This window comes from Clytia hemisphaerica, unplaced genomic scaffold (assembly GCF_902728285.1).
Source record: "Clytia hemisphaerica strain Z4C2 unplaced genomic scaffold, Clytia hemisphaerica genome assembly, whole genome shotgun sequence".
Lineage (NCBI taxonomy): Eukaryota > Metazoa > Cnidaria > Hydrozoa > Leptothecata > Clytiidae > Clytia > Clytia hemisphaerica.
The window spans coordinates 14,185-31,792 of record NW_027104615.1 but is presented as its reverse complement, the minus strand read 5'-3'; the positions used below and the strand labels follow the sequence as shown (position 1 = coordinate 31,792).

Sequence of the window (17,608 nt, the reverse complement as noted above, 5' to 3'; positions counted from 1 at the left end):
GTATTCTTAGGTTAAGATCGAAATTGGCAATCTACAGGTTAAAATGCATTAAAAATGGCATTCTTAAGTTCAGTTGTTAAATTCCATGATGGTGATATTCTTAGCATATTCTTAATTTTTTGGCCATTTTCATCATGGACATTCTTATAAAATGTATTCTTATTCTAACTTTGTGTTTGCCACCAGTTTTGGGATTAAAGGAATAGATAATATTACTCGTGTAATGCATAACTGTTAGAATTGCTTTCAAACTGCAATGAAACTGTTGAACAATACAATGAATGAAATTAATTACTCTATTCCCTTAATCCCAAAACTGGTGACAAGTCACAAAATTAACCGGAGATCTCATTTTGTTCCGGATTGGTGAATATCATGACACCCCTGTTTCACAGACCCGGTGGGACCCCCTCCACTAGAAATTCAGGCCCAAAAAATCTTCCCCGGTGGAAAAAAGCATAGCAACTGAAAAAAGGCTCATATCCCCATTAAGAACGTAAAAAATCTTTAAATCCCCACCAAGCTTTGATCGACTTAAATGTCTCACCCCCACCAATATTTCGAACAAAGAACAATAGAAAAAAAAGAAAAAAAATCCGTTTTGGATAACCCCGTTGGATTTTATGTCTCCTTATTTATAACCACAAATTATGTCACATTATTACGGCGTTTCTCATTTCGTTGAATTTTTTTCTGAACCCACGAATTTTTTTCATGGACCCACGAATTTTTTTTGTGAACCCACGAATTTTTTTTTTGGACCCACGAATTTTTTTGATGGACCCACGAATTTTTTTTTTGGACCCACGATTTTTTTTCATGGACCCACGAATTTTTTTCATGGACCCACGAATTTTTTTTTTGGACCCACGAATTTTTTTCCGACCCATGAAGGCACGCAACCCACGCAATTTATCACACTCGCAGGGGCGCAGCGACGAGGAGACACTCATAGCTTCACGCATAGATATTGGACTGGAATCTCGAATCTTTGCGTTTTTGTGTTTGTTTGTAATTTGATTTCCGGCCAATTAAGTGTTCCGCAAAAATATGGTGGTAAATTATACAGCGGTAAATGTTATACACATTTTCATATTACGTTATAAGATTATCAGATATCAGATAAAAAAATTCACTCCATTAAGAATTAGTGAATAAGTCTATGGGTGGTGCAATCTTCACATAAACTGGGGGAGACCCGGCCACTAAAAGCCGGATTCCTCAGGAAAGTTGGAGCAAGGCACTTTGTCTTTCAGATAATAATAACAACTGATGACAACACCCATGGACTAATACTCATGACATATGGAATGAGCTGATTTTGTTTGTCTTGGAACGAGAGCATTGACCTGGCACGCCAATCACCTGGTCGAACATCATCACATTAGTTATCTACATGAAACATTTCCACAAAACTGAAAACTACCCAACGCGACATCTAGTTAAAATTTCAACTTCTAAGTTACTTCAACTTGAAGAATTCAATGACCAGAACCAATCCAGCCCGGTCTGGGATTTGTGAAAGTTTTCAATTGTGACTGCTTTGCCTTACCAGTTGCCGGACCGCCCAAGGGTTTCCTTCGTCTGGTCTTGAAAATTGAAAAGAAAAGGCCCACGTTTTTTTGTTTCGAAATTCACGGACACGCTGAGCACGGCAAGCACAGACTTTGAGGGTATATGACTAAACATCGTTTGATGAACAAGCTGAGCACGGCAAACACGCGATATGAAGACACTGTGTGGGGGATGGGGTGTATATGTGCCAAGTGTGTGTGAAGGGTGTATATGAGTAGGGTGTAAAGTAAAGGTAGGGTGTAAGAATTTTCTTTGACAATTCAGACACGCTGAGCACGGCAAGCACGGATTTCAAGGGTATATGACTAAACATATTTTGTCGGACACGCTGAGCACGGCAAGCACGGACTGCGAGGGTATATGACTAAAAATCGTTTGATGAACACACTGAGCACGGCAAACACGCGATATGAAGACACTGTGTGGGGGAGGGGGTGTATATGTGCCAAGTGTGTGTGAGGGTGTATATGAGTAGGGTGTAAAGTAAAGGTAGGGTGTAAGAATTTTCTTTGACAATTCAGACACGCTGAGCACGGCAAGCACAGACTTTGAGGGTATATGACTAAACATCGTTTGATAAACACGCTGAGCACGGCAAACACGCGATATGAAGGCACTGTGTGGGGGAGGGGGTGTATATGTGCCAAGTGTGTGTGAAGGGTGTATATGAGTAGGGTGTAAAGTAAAGGTAGGGTGTAAGAATTTTCTTTGACAATTCAGACACGCTGAGCACGGCAAGCACGGACTTCGAGGGTATATGAATAAACATATTTTGTCGGACACGCTGAGCACGGCAAGTACGAACTTCGAGGGTATATGACTAAACATATTTTGTCAGACACGCTGAGCACGGCAAACACGCGATATGAAGACACTGTGTGGGGGAGGGGTGTATATGTGCAAAGTGTGTGTGAAGGGTGTATATGAGTAGGGTGTAAAGTAAAGGTAGGGTGTAAGAATTCTCTTTGACAATTCAGACACGCTGAGCACGGCAAGCATAGACTTTGAGGGTATATGAATAAACATATTTTGTCGGACACGCTGAGCACGGCAAGTACGAACTTCGAGGGTATATGACTAAACATATTTTGTCAGACGCGCTGAGCACGGCAAACACGGACTTCGAGGGTATATGACTAAACATTGTTTAGTGGGCATGTCAGACAACCACGTTTCAAGGAGAGTATGATAGTAATGGTTTGTACCCTGAGTATCAGAGGTTAAGTTTTTAAAGAAAATAGTAACCTCTGAAGACAAATAATAGAAATTTTATCGCGCATGTGTCAATCTAATCACTGTAGAAAAAATCAAAGATGAAGAGCAAATATTACCATATTAATGTCTAGCAGACTGTATCAGTATGCAGTTTACTATTTACAAATTCCCCAGAAACCTCCAAGTGTAGTTGAAATGAGTTTATTTCGAAAGAAATCTTTTACATGATCCCCAAATGTATAACAGTAATTACTAAACTTTTAATTATGGAAATGTCACTTTAATTGAATCGAAATAATAGACAGACTTTATGTTATGATTCTCTATCACTGACTCTTTTTACAAAGCATTGGCTGCGTTTAGACCAACTGGCATTTGTAATTTGGCATTTGCTCATGAGAGATTCGATTTTAATAGCTTTTCCATTGTATTTTCTGTCATGGCATTTAAGGAATCGTCTTTTTAAAGTCATTACTGAAAAGGTGATTCCCTCAAGTTCAACTTTGACAGATCAAACAATGAAAAGCATGGAATTTCTCAAAAACTGCAGTCATTAAGACTGAAACTTTTTGCCGTAGGGCTAGGCTATGGCAAATTTTGCAAATTTTACAATCTATAGAAAGAACTGAATAAAAAACGTGCAAATACTTTAAAAAATCAAAAATGTCATTTTTTCTCTTTGTTTTGGTTCCTTTGTTTGATTTGAAATGCCAGAAAAGGGGATTCCTTTGCTCAAAATGGCATTTCAAATGCCAACACGCTGGCATCATTAGGCATTTGACAAACCGAACAATTGCGCGGAACAATAGAATTCAAAAGAATACTGCAAGCAATTACAAATGCCAGGCTGGTCTAAACGCAGCCATTGATGACTTTTTGTAAGTTGTGTTTTCAACGACGGGAATAAAAATATCGACTATGACGCTCATCCAAGATCTTGGATGGTCGTCATGGTTACTTTTGTCTTCGCTGATTGCGCGATGAATAGAATCTCGATTCGTCGGCACAGCGTAAATATATGATTTTGAGCTGTGCTTTTCACGGTAAATGGTTTGATGTATAGAGAACGATGATCACGACAAGCACGCATTTTTAAGGTCTCTTAAATCTATATAGTATATATTGATATCATCCAATCAGATTTCAGCTTTATAATGTTCACCACTACTCAAAATTATCCTTACTTTGTCACATGACTTGAAAGTTAGATTTTGCAGATCAGTCAAAAACATTTATCTTTACTTGGTCACATGGTCAAAATATGTTTTATATTTACCTCTGCGCCCATCATTTTCACACCTAACGGTAATTATTTTATGTATTCTAGAAAAATATATCTGTCAATCAATTTTCCATATTTTATTCAAAGATATCTGTCAATCAACTTCTTAGCTTGCATAATAGCATATGTTACGTCATGTTGTTTAAATGATTAACAATAATCTAGTAGAAACCATGTATATTTTGCTGTTTAATTTTTAAGCATATATTATGACGTAAAAGAGAAAATAACAATGGGAGACGAAGTAAGGATATGTGACGAAGTAGTGCTATGCACACCCTGGTATGCTCAGCTCACAGATGAACAAAACGGCTTCCGACAAAATAGAGGAGCTACTGACGGCATTTTTATTTTAAAACGAATTCAACAAATCACAGATAGGAAAAAGCAACCACTATTCCTCTTGTTTGTACACGTCAAAAATTTTCGAAGCCTTCGGATGTTCTTAGTTTTTTGGATTTGAAGCCTGAAGATGTTCTTAAAATGTTCTTATTTTCAGCATTTTTTGAGCATTTTGATGTAATTTCTTAAGAAAATGCATGTTTTTAAGTCTCCAAAGCCTTAGAATGTTTTTAGAATGTTCTTAAATTTTTGGGCCTCGAAGCCTTATGTTCTTATATAGTTTGTTCTTATAAAAAAAAAACGTGTAGACCTTACTGTAGCCTATGACCACATTCCTCGATCTTGGCTGTTTCAATCGATAACATCTCGATTTCCCAATAACGAATGCCCCACCGCTATCAGAATACTAGAAAAACTCTACGATAAAACTTCTTTGACATTCCCCGAAGCAGATGAAACTTTTACGACTACCTCTGTTGTGCGACAAGGGGGTCCCGAAAGCCCCCTCCTCTTCAATTTATATTTGGATCATGTAATGCGTACATTTGTTAATAAATGCGAAAACGGTAACGTCAATTTTTATGAACACTCCTATCGAATTAATCCCAGATCTGTCAGTCGCGACGAAAGAATGGAAATGAGACGGAATAACCAACCCACATTTGGTACTAAGTCACTACCCTGGAATGGATATGCAGACGATCTCATTCTATTCCTTCTCACTGAATCTGATCTTGATTGAAAATCGGCGAATCTCTTGAACGAAACATTCACGAAATTCGGACTGAACATAAACGCGCAAAAAACTGAATCCATGATCCTAAACCAATCGGAAGGTGAATACCCAAAGTCAATTCTCAACTTAAGGAACACTGTTATCAAAAATGTTGAGAATTTTATCTATCTTGGCACATATATCCGTTTCGATCAACCTAACACAGGAGATCCAGAGATCAACCATCGAATACAGTTAGCGATCAGTAAATTCACTGATATGGGCAACTTGCTCTAAAATATGAGGATAAATCTTAAAACGTGTATTAAATTTCTGAACAGTTTTGTACGCAGCACGCTGACATATGCGTGTCAAAATTGGAACACTAACACCAACCAAATGGATCGACTTGACGCTACCTATCGTGGATTTCTACGACGTATGGTTCGAGGAGGTTATCGATACATAAATGAAAGTGAAAATGATTATCGATATTGTATCACCAATGAAGAACTACATAACCTTTGTGGGACTTCAGATTTGTCGACTTTTATTCGTAAGCAACAACAAAATTATGTCCAACACGTTATTCGAATGCCCGTACATCGTTCCGTTAAATTGCTTGCCTTCAATTGTGATAAGTACACAAAAAGAGGAAGGCCTTGTAAAACTCTTCTCGATCAAGTGGTTGATTCGAGTGGACTGTCTTTGGATGAGTTGTGCAACCGGGCACTTGCAAGGAAATGATTTCTGGTTGATAATTTATTATGATGAGTGGAGTGTGTAGCACTCCCCTATATTACAAGGAATAGTATTTGGTAAAATTTATATATATTATATGCTATTACCACTATTATATATTGCATTTCATTACTTTTGATTTAGGATTGAAAAGCTGAAGCGAGTGTTATAAATGCAAATTATAGAAAAAGTATATAATTACACCATGACACGAATTACAATATTAACTTTTGCAAATCAAAACAAACAAAATGGCAGACTGGTTATGATAATGAGCTGATTCATTGACTGGAAAAAGTGTTTTGTATGTCTAGTTTTGTTTCTTGTCTTTAAAACTGAATAAATACTGTAATTTAGTCAGAAGTTCATTTCAGCAATGATTTCAATTCTTTTTCCAGAATCTTTAAAAAAATTTGCTCAAGTTTTCAAATGTACATTTGTTGATATTGTTCAAACTGTAATTTATCTTTGTCTTTTATTTATTAACAAGGCGCCCAAGGCCCAGCTTAAAAAATCTGTAATAGAGACAAAATACAAGGATACTTGCTACAGTAGATTGATTAAAACGAATTGATTTATTAATCTTAAAACGAATTTTTCAGTTATTCGAAGTAAATTCTTATCCCCTTGGAGCTTCGAATAACCGGGAGTCTACTGTTTTTTTTTTTCACATTGTAGGGATCGATGATCAAACAACTAGACGAGCAAGAGTTCCTGAATATGTAAATAGCAATAGCAGTTTTTAAAATGTAATATATCTAGACATTGTCACTTTTTAATGGTACTAAAAAAATCTCCCTTCACTATTTCACCCCACCCCCCCCACCTTTTTTTGAAGGAAAAATTGATCCCTTCGTTTGCAAAATTGATTGTCACTTTGTAAAGATAGTAAAAAATCTCCCGTCACTATTTCACAAGTTGTCTGATATGGAGAGTTCTACCATGACCACAGACAAAGAAAGTTTTGAAGTTTTGCTTGAAATAGAAGAGTTGACTACTAAATGACGATAAATTGAGCGGAGATCATATTGCCTTGTCCCGTTAAAGTTGCCGATTTAAACTATGGGATGCTTCGATTGATATCATGTTTTGAAAAGGGGAATGTAAAAAAATGATAAATACGTCAGTTTCAAATATAATGTATATTTATTTTAATAGCCTATTGTTTTTTAATAAGTTAAAAAAGCTGAGCAAGTAAGTGGTAAACAATGAAATGCCAAAAAAAAATCATAAATTCCGGGTTAGCCTCGGGAATCTGAGTTACCCAAATGAAACACAAGTTAATTGAATCAAGTGAGCCGAGTACTATCAAGTTAGTCGAGTAATATCAAGTTAGCTGAGTAGTGTCAAGTTAGCTGAGTAATATCAAGTTAGCCAAGTAATATCAAGTTAGCCGAATAATATCAAGTTAGCTGAGTAGTATCAAGTGAGCTGAGTAGTTATCAAGTGAGCCGAGTATTATCAAGTTAGCCGAGTAATATCAAGTGAGCCGAGTAATATCAAGTGAGCCAAGTAATATCAAGTGAGCCGAGTAGTATCAATTGAGCCGTGTAAAAACAAATAAACTGAGTAAAACAAAGTATTCCAAGTGTATTCTGGTGAGCCAAGTGAATCGAGGGGAATCCTTTAACCTTTCCGCCCCGAAAGACGTATCTGATACGTTCGCCATACGTTCCGAAAGACGTATCTGATACGTTTTTAAGGTGACCTTTATATTTGGTCGGATTACGCCCCAACCGTCAGAGGTACGGTAAAACCGATTAAAAAATCGGAATCAGCGTGAAATTTCCGATAAGAAACAATCGGGGTTTGTTTTGGTATGACGCAACATTTTTCAAAAATAGAAATGGTAGACCAAGCTATGTTGCGTGATTTTGTGAAACTGGAGGAGGCAGAAAGTTAGCTATGAAAGTAAGGGTTTATAAAAGTGTTTTAGAGTTTTATTTGGCTTTTCAAAAGTATGGAATTGTATTACCTAACTATAAAGGAACCTTCTAAAGAAAAAAGTAAGTGTTTTTATAAATTTTTCAGTTCTCTATAATTTTTTGAAGTTTTGCACCAAAAAATTACTTTTTCGCGACATTGTTTTTTCATATACCTTTTGTCTGGCTTCATAATTTTTGTCCAAAATTGTTTGAAGTACTCAGTTAAACATATTTAGAAAGGGGAAAGGTAGGGCTTTCCAAAAATATAAGGGTTTTTTTCTGAAGTTAATTTTTCAAAAAGTTATAACGGTTATCGTGAAAATTGCATTTTCATCAAAAAACGTTGCGCGCAGACGGGCTGAAGATATAAAAATGTTGCGCGCTGGAAAGGTTAAATCTGAGTTAACTGTGTAAATCCAAGTTAGCTTTGTATAACCAAGCTATCTAATGTAAATCCAGATTGACCAGAGTAGCTATACACTGAATGATGAACCCTGAAAAATAAAAACAAAAACGAAATTACGCAAACAGTCGCGTTCAACTGGAGTATACTACCATGTTCATAAATCGTAAAGCTCAAGTGCAGCGTAAGCTTGTTCCAAGTTTTGGAAGACTTTCATAATTATGTCCACCCGTTAGGAAGACACTTGCTTTTTGTTGAAAATTGAGGCGTGCAAGCATTTGTAGGTCACAATTTTTTCGCACAACATAAAGACCCGAGATGAAATCTGATCATGATGTTTTACAAATACAAGTGAAAATCTCATTTCCAGGGCAGCTACCTTAAAGGGATAACCAGATAAAAAATAAAATTCAGCCCAAAGATTCCTTCCATAGTCCTTAGCAAAACCTCCAAATTTACAGGCTAATTGTTTTTCAAAGTCGAAATATTTAGGTTTTTAATTTTTAATTTCTGCTGGAAAACAATAGAATTTCAACGTGAGGTACGTGTGAGGTACGAAAAACTGAGATTTCTAATTGTCATATCTTGAATCTGGAATGTTATTTCTCAAAAATATTTGGAGGGCTTACTAAGGACCGTGGAAAGAATCTTTAGCCAATTTTCATATTTTATCTGGTTATCCCTTTAAAAGTTTCAAACAAAAAGGACAAAAAATTACGAATCAAAAAAAAAAATCCTTCTCTAGACTATAACCAACAATGGGCTTCTCTTTACCACACTTCCCCCAACCTCACAAAGATTTTGCAGTAAATGGTAATACACAACTTGATTTTCACTTAGGTCATTAGGTTCTTAAGCCTTTCAATGATAAATCCTGAAGAAAATCAAATTCAAACTCACCTTAAGATTTGGGTATCAATCAATCAGTGGGAACCAATCAGTCTGGATATGATGTACGATAACAGTCTTGATGTATATGGATGATGGTCCAAAACTGTTCAAAAAGAAAAACAAATATGATTCTTATTTTAACAAAAAGTACAATCATTAGGCATGGCCTGGAGTAATACCTTTAAGGGAACATTTTTTGGCAAAAACTTAATTTGGCAAACAACTAAAGTCAGCAAAAATTTTTATCTTTGTGAGAACGAATTTTGGTGAATGAATATATTTTAAATTTTGACAAGAACTTATTTTGGCGGATGGCCAGGCAAATCTTCCCTTTCTATTACCTTTTTTTAATGATCGACGGCAAGAATCAATTTTGGTTAGAACTGAAATTGGTGAATTTCAAGTTTTTGCTACCTCAAGTAAAAATTTTTTCTCCATTTCGACCAGACGATCTCAATCAAACGGAATTGAAATTCGATTGTCGAACGCAATCGAATCTCAATCCAACGACCGAATTCTAGGTAATATTTGATTCGTTTGATTGAGATTTTTGTTCGAGTCATTGAATCGAATGCAATCGAACCCAATCGAATCTCAATCGAACAAGGCTGATGGAATTTAATGATATGTTTATCGTAATGATGATCTTCAGAATTCGATGCGGCCAAGTTTTCATTATTCATTATTCATTATTTTAGGGAGATAATTCTCAATAAGTTGCGAGCAAAAAAATTATCTCCATAATTATAAAAATCAAAGAAGCGCACTTTTGGTAGATGAGATGGTAGGGCCATACGGGTTCGTTTTTAAACGGATATTTGCCGGACCGTTTGTTTTGATCTTTCAAAATCTTGATGAAGCGCCAAAATAACAAAATAATGGCAACTTGGCGCGGCAGTTTTTTTGACATGCGGGCGGCTTACGGTAAACATAACATTAAATTCCATTGGCCTAATATTCGATTGAGATTCGATTGCGTTCAACAATCTAATTTCAATCGTTCGCTTGCGTTCGATCTGGCTCAATCATCGGTTCTGTTCGATTGAGATCGTCTGGTTTCGAGTATCAACAGACTGACCCTATTATTGGCAGACGGAAGTAATAGATAGAATAGCTGTTTTCAAAATCAAAGCATACGCCAGACAACCCCAGGGGATGTCAATCGAAAAATTCGATTACCGAATCAATCGAACTTAATCGAAGCCAATCGAATGATTGATTTTCGATCAGCCGAATTGATCGAACGCCAATCGAATTTCACATCTTTTTTTTGATTGGATTCGATTACCGTTCGATTGGTGTTCGATTGACGTTCGATTAGTTTCGATTAGCTTCGATTGCATATACTTTTCGATTGATTCGATTAGTTCGATTAATGTTCGATCAATTCGATTTATGTTCGATGGCATTCGATTAATTCGATTTATGTTCGATTGGCATTCGATTGATTCCATTTATGTTCGATTGGCATTCGATAAAATTTTGTTCCGTTTTTTTTTGTAATTTCGATCTTCGTGGTTCCGTATTTCCTCTATACCGCCGCCCTGTTTTAAGCGCCTCCCTTAATATAAGAGCTGCACCGTAATCTCAAGTTTCGAAATAAGCGCCTCCCCCAATAAGCCCCGCCATCCAATAACAGCCGGATTGATCGAGTGCGGCTCGCGTATTACGTGGGAACCAACCCCACAGAACTATCTCAATAGCAACAATTAAAGACACTCCAGAAATATAAATAAAATCTTAAGTTCGAAATTAGCGCTGAAATAGGATACGAACGGTATTTCGGAATTGCGGATTTCGACCTTGGTTTCATCGGAATTTGAAAAATTCCCTACCCTTAGAGAGACTTTTTTCAATTTTTTCTTTCTTTCTGAATCAAAAAAATTTCCTAGAAATCTTGAATTTTCCGACCCTTAGAGAGACTGATATGAATTTTTGTGATTTTTGCTACCCTCTTGTTAGAGAGACTTTGAAAGGTGAAAACGCCGACCCTTACCGTCCGCACATACCTATCACCCATTTTTGCCTTAGTACCCCCCCATGAATTAAGCAAACATTCTTCCGCTAACTTCTTTTGGCGGGAAGGGAATTTCAAGGTGGTGTTACCGTAAGTCCAGATGACTATTGATGATATTTTCGTTTGCAATAATATTGATCGTACGAGCATGAAACTTCTTATACATCATCTTGAAGTCCCTCAAATTAACATGTTAAAATTTCACAACCTAAAAGTATTTCCTTCGAAAGTAATGAATCAAAGAAGACCAAAAAGTAGCAAAAAATAACTTCGGCTAGCCTCAAAATCAAAAATATGAAAATATATCTGTCTGTTGTTAGTAATTACGGCTCGTTAAATGTTCACGTATATTTTTACGATTACTAGGCAGTAAACCGGTTTGGTGGGATCGTGTTAAGTAACAACCTGCTTATCAATTAATTGTTTTTCCGATTTCATTTTTAGGCCTTGTCCTCTTTGGAATCAGGATGGATCAAGAAACGAAGTTTATAAGAACAAACAAACTCTGCAAGCATTTGCTTTGCGTTTGTTGTTTTACCGAAGCTGTAACGATTACATGTCAAAAGGAAAAGCGAGCAACAGTAGAACATAATAATCTGCCCTACACACTTGTATCACAGAACCCGGTGGGACATAACACAGGAAATTGCAGTTGTAAATTTCTGTTGCAAAATATCTTATTGGGGAAGAAGATTTGGGGTTTAATTAAGTCGGGGAAAAATTGTGACGGGATAAACCTTTGTTAACTTTTCAAAATTGTCATCATTTCCCCCCGAATTGTCCAAGTTCATCTCCTTTTTGAAGTTCTATTGAAAAACTCAACCCTTAAAAATGACTGAATTACTCAATGGATCTTTCTCTTTCCCCCAATTGGAATTTCTATCTTCTCTCTATTGGGTAAAATTCACCAATAACTGCGACATGACCTCTCCGATTTCACTAAACTGGGAATCAAACGCAAGTGTAAAATTTGATGATACTCTGTTTGGTTATTGTAAAGCCCCAGCGTGTGGACATAAACGGATGATATACACTTTCCCGGACATTTACTGACACACATAGACGTACATTTTTTATATTTCATATATAACACCCCTTTCTCAGTGACCCAGTGAAGTTTTAAAACCCACCGGGTCTGACTATAGGGTCTCCAAAACTCACTAAGTGATAACTTTTAACTTCGTCGGGTAGGGAAAAAGTAATCTCAAGTAATATTCCAAGAATTCTTAAAAGAATTAACGATTGTTGGGGGGTAAGACCATAAATAAGATCTTTGATTTGGGTTCTATGTAATTTCTTTCACCGGGTTATCCATCAAGTGGGGCTGACCGGGTCACTGATATAGGGGAATAGTAAAAATATTTGCATAAATGATCTCCGTGGATACAGTCGGGTGCATAATTCTTAGCGCTTCGATGGCGAATAAATGATTTCCTGCCGTGTTTTAGTCAAGTTGACAATTAAGGGTCTTGTCTACCTGAGAACGATCTCGATTATCGGTTCATCCAGTGGTTCCTATAAAAGACAACGAATGAATAAAAATAGGTATATTCAGGGCTTCATTACCTTAGCTCTTTAGATAGAAAGCACAACCAAACCCATCGAATATTTATTAGACATGTAAAGAAATTTACAGTTAACGTTATCACAAAACTAATCGAAAAATTAATTAGCGCCCCGCCCCCTCCCCCAGCTATTAGGTACCCGAGAGTACTTACTTGTACACTATTCCGCACTTTCACGGTATCCCTCCTTTTTATGTCATTATATACCGCCACGCGTCATTGATACTACCTAGAACGTAAATTTTAATGTCAAAATCCTGGAAATTAGAAGATGTAACTTTACTTTATCTATGTTGGGATAAATTTTTGTCATTCAGTAGTCAACGACCTAAAATAGGGGTGCATGATAAAATTATTTTACTAGAAGAAAGATACATATTAAAATGGTATAAAGGATGACGATAAAATCAGGTGAAAACATTCGAGAACGAAATACCTTTTCCTAATTGTATGCCGTCCAATATGACGATGCGTGGACTTCTCAGTCCGGGATACTTGATAGCTGTACCATTATTCGACGTGTCGATTTGGAATATCTTTAAAGAAAAGCAATATATTCAAATTATTTTAATCTTCAACTGGCTAAACCACATTTAATACCGATCAAATATGAAACAGTTGACACACAACAGCTTTCAAAACCTTTTCTGACATTTTTAAATGTCCGTCATGTGACGCTAGAATATCTTTACAATCCCTAAACCGGCGAAATTCTGGATTCATTGACTTAAATCAAAATACCTTACGTGTCCACCGCCTTAGATGGATTAAACTCCGTGGAGTAATTAAAAACGGTAAATTCGTGATTTTCATGAATTTTCGCTCTTTTCGCGAAACTTAGTTCTTGCTAAATTGAAAATCCGTTTAACTAAAGAAATTGGTGCGTATTTCCTTCGTTGTGAGACAGGGATGTAATGGGTATTCCCTTCGTTGCGAGAAAGGGGTGTAATGTGTATTCCCTTCGTTGTGAGAAAGGAGTGTAATGTGTATTCCCTTCGTTGCGAGAAAGGGGTGTAATGTGTATTCCCTTCGTTGCGAGAAAGGGGTGTAATGTGTATTCCCTTCGTTGTGAGAAGGGGGTGTAATGTGTATCCCTTCGTTGTGAGACAGGGAAATAGGAAATCTCACATACACACTCGCACGAGACAGGGATGTAATATGGTATTTCCTTCGTTGGAACCCGAGAGGCGGGGAGAGCTAAAATGCCATTTGCATGAGACAGGGATATACGTATCTGATAAAATGATATTTCTTCGGGAAATTCTCGTATCTTTCCGTCCCCTTTTTACGTTGCCTTAATATACATCTTGAATTAATGCTTGTGAAAGAACATGAAAGAGCAAGCTTTTAAACTTTTATCCCGCTCACTTTTATCGATCGTGATATAAAGAGGCCCTCAAAAATATCCTTGAACTCATTTGCATGTCAATGAACTTCATAAAGTAACTCTCGCAGGAAATCTACAAAATGTGACGTCATTCTAATTAGATCGTGCAACAGTTTAACAACAACTTAATCAATTGACATGAATATTTCAAGTTGTCAACATAGGGTTATTATCCAAAATAAGCAAACAAATATGGTCAATGTTAAGGGGTTATAGCTCGTCAAAGATTCATCATTATTTTTCAAAAAGATTTTGTACACTTTACAATTGGTCTATTATATGCAGCGCTGCTGTGTAAAATTTTTACAGATATCTTTCCGCAATCTTTTATGATCACGGTTTCAAAAAAGACGGTCAAAGATTTCCGTTTTTTGCTCCATTTTCGCTAGGAATAAATATTCTTGTTTTTTCTATTGTACCATCCGAAAGACCTTAATTGTGGCCAAACGTGTAGAAAAAATGAATGTGATTCATTTATTCTATAAAATGTTACAGCCCTTCAAAGTCGGCCGAAGTTAACAGAGGGTGGTCGAAGTCATCTGGGTTTACGGTACAAGAAATCTTCCAAATTTAGCCCCGCAAAATTTAAACTTTTTAAAGTAAAATCGAAGTTGATCGAACGTTAATCGAAGTTGATCGAACGTTAATCGAAGTTGATCGAACGTTAATCGAAGTTGATCGAACGTTAATCGAAGCTCGTCGAACTCAATCGAAACCAATCGAATTTCACATGTTTTTCGGTTTCGATTAGAATTCGATTGGCGTTCGATCAATTCGGCTAATCGAAAATCAATCATTCGATTGGATTCGAGTAAATTCGATTAATTCGATTGGTTCGATTGGCAATCGAACGTTCGATTGACATCCCCTGGACAACCCGGTAGTGACCTGCGCTGCATTTTTTGTAAGTGAAATTGCCTGATTCTTACCCCTCCTACCTAGCCCTTAATTTGAGAATGTCTTGTTGCAAAAGGCCAATCAATTTTAATCGTTCGATTGCGTTCGATCTGGTTCGATTGGCTCGATCATCGGTTCCGTTTGATTGAGATCCGTCTGGTTTTGAGTATCGACCGACCGACCGACGTAATGGATAGAATAGCTGTTTTCAAAATAAAAGCAGACGCCAAACGACCCAATAGTGACCTGCGCTGCACTTTTTGTATAAGTGGAATTGCCTGATTCTTACCCTACCTAGCCCTTAATTTGAGAATTAACCTTGCAGATTTTTTGTATTTCCCAGAGTGTCTTCTTGCAAAAGGGCAATATTCTTATGATACTACTGGAGCACACAATAGAGATTTACCTTTATGAATGGCAGCAGCAGTCAGTGACAGCAAAATCTTGATTTATCCTCTTTACTTCTCAGTCTTTGAGAGAAAAAGAGCTCACGTTGAACACTCCACGTTGAGTTGAAGATAGTCTATGTAGACTATACGAAATACAGACAATAACAAGATACGGTCTTCAGCCATATATCAACATATGGCTTTGCTCGGCTTTGCTAGAGGATAGATAATTGTATGCTAGCCGACAGACAACATTGACAATGACGATCCCTGTCGATCCCTTTACATTATAGCGCTGAGTTTAGCCTGGAAAATATATGTACTCTCGCGGAACACCGCCTAATTGCTTTGCGTAACTAACAAACGTACGGGCACTGTGCAGATGAAAGGCCCACTACGCTGCGCTGCTGGGCCAATAACTACCTTTATTTATTGTTATTAGAGCTTCTTGAGCTTTAAAGACCATTATATGTTCGTAACTCGGGAATACCTTTCTTAACTTGGTAAAACAAGATACCGGCAAAGTACAAAAAAGTAGAATGTAGCATATGAATCCAAAATTGAATGTGAATCAATGTAAACAATCTTTTTCTTTGGTCTTCAAAATAGATTTACCTCACTTAGAGTGTTTTCACTGTTTGTTCAGTGTGGTAAATCTAAAGGCGCTGTGGTATAGTGGTCATTGACCTTGGTTACTGCACAGGCGACTGAGGTTCGATTCCCACTCGCAGCGGTTCACTTGGCAAGTGAATGAACCTTTGCCCGGGTCAACCCATGCCATGTGAGGGAAATTGGGTGTGGTCAAATTGAAGTTTTGGCAAGATAATAATGAGTTGACTAAGCAACGATTTGGAACTCTTAATGATTCTTGAGCGTAGCGTTCAAACTGAAATACAAAATTGAATGACTAATAAATAAACTGAAAATATGACAATGCGTGAAAATGACTAAGTATGAAAAATTTACTAAGTATTGAGTTCATATTAATTGATTGAGCAAAAAGTAATTGAAAAAATAAGGCTTGATTGAATAATTGAAATTGAAAAAGTTTGAGTAACTAAAAACTAAAAAATGAAAAAATCCAAGATGGCCGCCAGGACAACCTAAAACTAAAGTGACTTGAGGTAAAGACACACCTGGATGAAAACAAAAGGAACCAGAAACAAAAGCAACCAAGAAAGCTTACCAGCTGCCATATGGAATCTTGCTGAGAGTGAATCAATATGGCTATACTGATAGCTGAGTGTAACATTCAAAAAAGAATTCTTTGACATGTAAATCAAAAATATTTATTGTTTGAGCAGTGACATCCTGACTTGACCAATGTCAGATGTCAACTGACTATTCTCAAAACGTGGGTGGTAAAAAAAGTGAGGCATGACTGTGGTCTGGTGTGAAAGGTCACCAAAAAGTGATGATGTCATCATGTCAAAATCAAAACAAATACGTTAACCTAAAAATGTAAACAAACCTACCAAACCTACAAAATATGAAAATTATAATATAAAATGAAAATTCTGAGAAAATATATTGAATTATCTTACACTCCCCCATGGAATTTTTTGAAAAAATTTTAGTTTGAATTTCATTAATAAAGTTAATTTCATTGGATCTATTGATCACAATCAAAGTTCTAATTGAGCGTTTCGTTTCACGAAATACTTTTCCATTTGAGTTTTTGTACTTAACAATTACACGTCTAACAATACCATCATTCGACATTTCCAATTCTGAAACCATACCATACTGATAAGTCGAACAAAGAACAGAATCGTTCTTTAAGAACAAAACAATATCTCCAACGTTGAGAGCGTCATCCGTTCGAAACCATTTTTGCTGATTAATCAGTTTGGCCACGTGCGAAAGTAACCAGTTCTCGAACCATGACTGAAAGATTTTACGATTGTCGTCAATGGTTTTGCTTGGATTTGACTCGATTAGTAGTGGCTCAGTAGGGCTCCTTGCGTTGTTTCTACCAAGTTTGAGACGGTTTGGAGTGATGATGTCAAGGTTTTCAAGATCTGAGGTTCTGCTGCCAACGACAATTGGCATGTCGTTGATGCTATTGCTGATTGATGCAGCAACTGTCTCCCATTGGATGATTGACAGCTTGCTCTTGACGAATATCTTTTCGAGTGATAACTTGATCTCCTTGATTTTTCTTTCCACTCTTCCGTGCTCGTTGTGTCCGCCAACCGGGCAAACCTTGAAGTCAACAGACTGATTGGTGTGAAGCTAATACTTGGCATCATGGATGTCGAACT

General features: G+C 36.8%; 1 long non-coding RNA gene across 1 annotated transcript; it reads right to left on the bottom strand.

Moving 5' to 3' along the window:
- Nucleotides 1–12,352: 12,352 nt before the first annotated feature.
- On the bottom strand, nucleotides 12,353–14,229 carry LOC136824611 (uncharacterized). Its single transcript, XR_010849133.1, has 3 exons — nucleotides 13,108–14,229; nucleotides 12,825–12,900; nucleotides 12,353–12,621 (listed from the first exon to the last, which is right to left on the bottom strand). It is a non-coding gene; the product is annotated as an uncharacterized lncRNA (long non-coding RNA).
- Between the last annotated feature and the right edge of the window lie 3,379 nt (nucleotides 14,230–17,608).